The sequence below is a fragment of the Arachis hypogaea genome, chromosome 6 (assembly GCF_003086295.3).
Source record: "Arachis hypogaea cultivar Tifrunner chromosome 6, arahy.Tifrunner.gnm2.J5K5, whole genome shotgun sequence".
Lineage (NCBI taxonomy): Eukaryota > Viridiplantae > Streptophyta > Magnoliopsida > Fabales > Fabaceae > Arachis > Arachis hypogaea.
In genome coordinates this window covers 71,709,593-71,712,672 of record NC_092041.1, presented here as the reverse complement: position 1 = coordinate 71,712,672, position 3,080 = coordinate 71,709,593, and the positions used below count along the sequence as shown (strand labels likewise).

The window sequence follows — 3,080 nt, the reverse complement described above, 5'->3', positions numbered from 1 at the left end:
ATCTGCATGAGTATTCTATCCCTTTTATTATTTATTTTCTTATTTCTATTTTCGAAAACACATAAACCAATTTAATCTGCCTAACTGAGATTTACAAGGTGACCATAGCTTGCTTCATACCAACAATCTCTGTGGGATCGACCCTTACTCACGTAAGGTTTATTACTTGGACGACCCAGTACACTTGCTGGTTAGTTGAACGGAGTTGTGAGCTTCTCTAACAGTGCCTGAAATTCTTTTATCACAATTTCGTCCACCAGAGGCGTCCCATTATTCACGAAATTTCTCTCAGAAATATACATGAACTGGTTATTTGCAACCATGTCGATGAGTTCTTGAGCTTCTACAGGCATTTTCTTTAGGTGAATGGATCCACCTGGAGAATGGTCCAGTGACATCTTAGAGAATTCAGATAGACCATAATAGAATATATCCAAAATGGTCCATTCAGAAAGCATGTCAGAAGGACACCTTTTGGTCATCTGCTTGTATCTTTCCCAAGCTTCATAGAGGGATTCACCATCTTTTTGTTTGAAGGTCTGAACATCCACTCTAAGCTTGCTCAACTTTTGAGGAGGAAAGAACTTAGCCAAGAAGGCCGCAACCAGCTTATCCCAAGAATCCAAGCTATCTTTAGGCTGTGAGTCCAACCATGTTCTAGCTCTGTCTCTTACAGCAAAAGGGAAAAGCATGAGCCTGTAGACTTCAGGATCTACTCCATTAGTCTTAACAGTCTCACAGATCTGCAATAATTCAGTTAAAAACTGGTAGGGATCTTCTGATGGAAGTCCATAGAACTTGCAGTTCTATTGCATCAGAGCAACTAGTTGAGGTTTCAGCTCAAAATTGTTTGCTCCAATGGCAGGGATTGAGATGCTTCTTCCATCAAACTTGGAAGTAGGTGTAGTGTAATCAGCAAGTATCCTCCTTGCATTATTATTTTCAGCTGCCATCTCCTCTTCTTTTTCGAAAGTTTCTGTAAGGTTGTCTCTGGATTGTTGTAATTTAGCTTCTCTTAGTTTCCTCTTCAGAGTCCTTTCAGGTTCAGGATCTGCTTCAACAAGAATATTCTTGTCCTTGCTCCTGCTCATATGAAAAAGAAAAGGGAACAGAAAATAATAATAAGGATCCTCTTTACCATAGTAGAGAGATTCGTTTATGTTAGTAGAAGAAAAAGGGGATAGAAGAAGGAAAAGGTAAGAATCCAAACACAAGGGTGAAGATAGGTTCAAATTCTTGAGATGAAGAGAAGTGTTAGTAAATAAATAAATAATAGAAGAAGATGAGAGGGAGAGAATTCAAAAATTTAAAAAAAAGGGTTAATGATTTTCGAAAATTAAAAGAAGAATTAAAATTAAAAATTAAAATTTAAAACAATTAGTTAATTAAAAGAATTTTGAAAAAGAGGGAGGTAATTTTCAAAAATTAGAGAGATAAAAGTAGTTAGGTGGTTTTGAAAAAGATATGATATAGTTAATACAAACAAAAAGTCAACTAGTTAGTTTGAATAAGTTTTGAAAATCAATTTTGAAAAGATAAGAAGTTGGAAGATATTTTTAAATCAAATTTTTGAAAAAGATAAAATTTTGAAAAAGATATGATAGAAAAGATATTTTGAAAAAGAATTGATTTTTAAAATTAAAATTAAAATTTGATTACTTGACTAACAAGAAACTAAAAGATAAGATTCTAGAATTTAAAGATTGAACCTTTCTTAATAAGAAAGTAACAAACTTCAAATTTTTGAATCAATCACATTAATTGTTAGTAAAGCCTTTGAAAATCATGAATTAAAGATAAGAAAAAGATTTTAAAATTCAAATTAAAAATTTTCAAAAAATAGTAAGAAAAAATGAAAAAGATTTTATTTTTGAAAAAGTTTTGAAAAGATAGGATTTTTAAAATTGAAAATTTGACTTGACTTATAAGAAATAGCTAAGTTTTAAAATTTTTTGACTAAGTCAACTCAAATTTTCAAAATTTTGAGAGAAATAAGGAAAAGATATTTTTTATTTTTGAATTTTTAATGATGAGAGGGAAAAACATAAAAATGACCCAAAACATAAAAATTTTTGGATCAAAACCAATGATGCATGCAAGAACACTATGAATATCAAGATGAACACCAAGAACACTTTGAAGATCAAGATGAACATCAAGACTTATTTTTGAAAAATTTTCAAGAAAAGAAAAACATGCAAGACACTATGAATGCAAAAATACATATGAAAAATAACAAAATACACAAAACAAGAAAACATCAAGATCAAACAAGAAGACTTACCAAGAACAACTTGAAGATCATGAAGAACACTATGAATGCATGAATTTTCAAAAAATGTATACATTTTAAAAATATGCAATTGACACCAAACTTAAAAATTGACTCAAGACTCAAACAAGAAACACAAAATATTTTTGAAATTTTTTTTGATTTTATACTTTTTTGGATTTTATTTCATTTTTTGAAATTTTATAGGAAAAAGAAAATAAGAAATTCAAAAATTTTTATTAAGAATTCCAAGAATCTTTCAATGTTAGCCTAAAGCTCCAAATTCAAGGGTTGGACATGGCTTAATAGCCAGCCAGCTTTAGGATATAAATCAGGCATGCAACAACTGAAACTTTATCCAACTCCATATACATGCCTTTTATGTTGACAAGTGGAAGCCTCAACCCAAAAGAATTTGGAGCTGGCTTTACAGCCAGCCAGGCTTCAACATGTTACCATGAAACTCTAGAATTCATTCTTAAAAATTTAGAATAATTTTCGAAAACAAAGGGAGAAAATATTTTGAAAGATTTTTGAAATTTTTTTTTGAAAATAAATGAAAATAAAATTACCTAATCTGAGCAACAAGATGAACCGTCAGTTGTCCAAACTCGAACAATCCCCGGCAACTGCGCCAAAAACCTGGTGCACGAAATTGTGATCTCTAATAACGGCATTCAACTTGGTATGTGCATCTACTAACTCAGCACTTTCTTCACAACTCCGCACAACTAACCAGCAAGTGCACTGGGTCGTCCAAGTAATAAACCTTACGTGAGTAAGGGTTGATCCCACAGAGATTGTTGGT

The 3,080-nt window shown here is 31.6% G+C and overlaps 1 non-coding gene across 1 annotated transcript; it reads left to right on the top strand.

Annotated features, from left to right (window-relative positions):
* Positions 1-452: 452 nt before the first annotated feature.
* On the top strand, positions 453-560 carry LOC112700014 (small nucleolar RNA R71). The gene has a single exon (XR_003152940.1). It is a non-coding gene; the product is annotated as a small nucleolar RNA R71 (small nucleolar RNA).
* Positions 561-3,080: the final 2,520 nt, after the last annotated feature.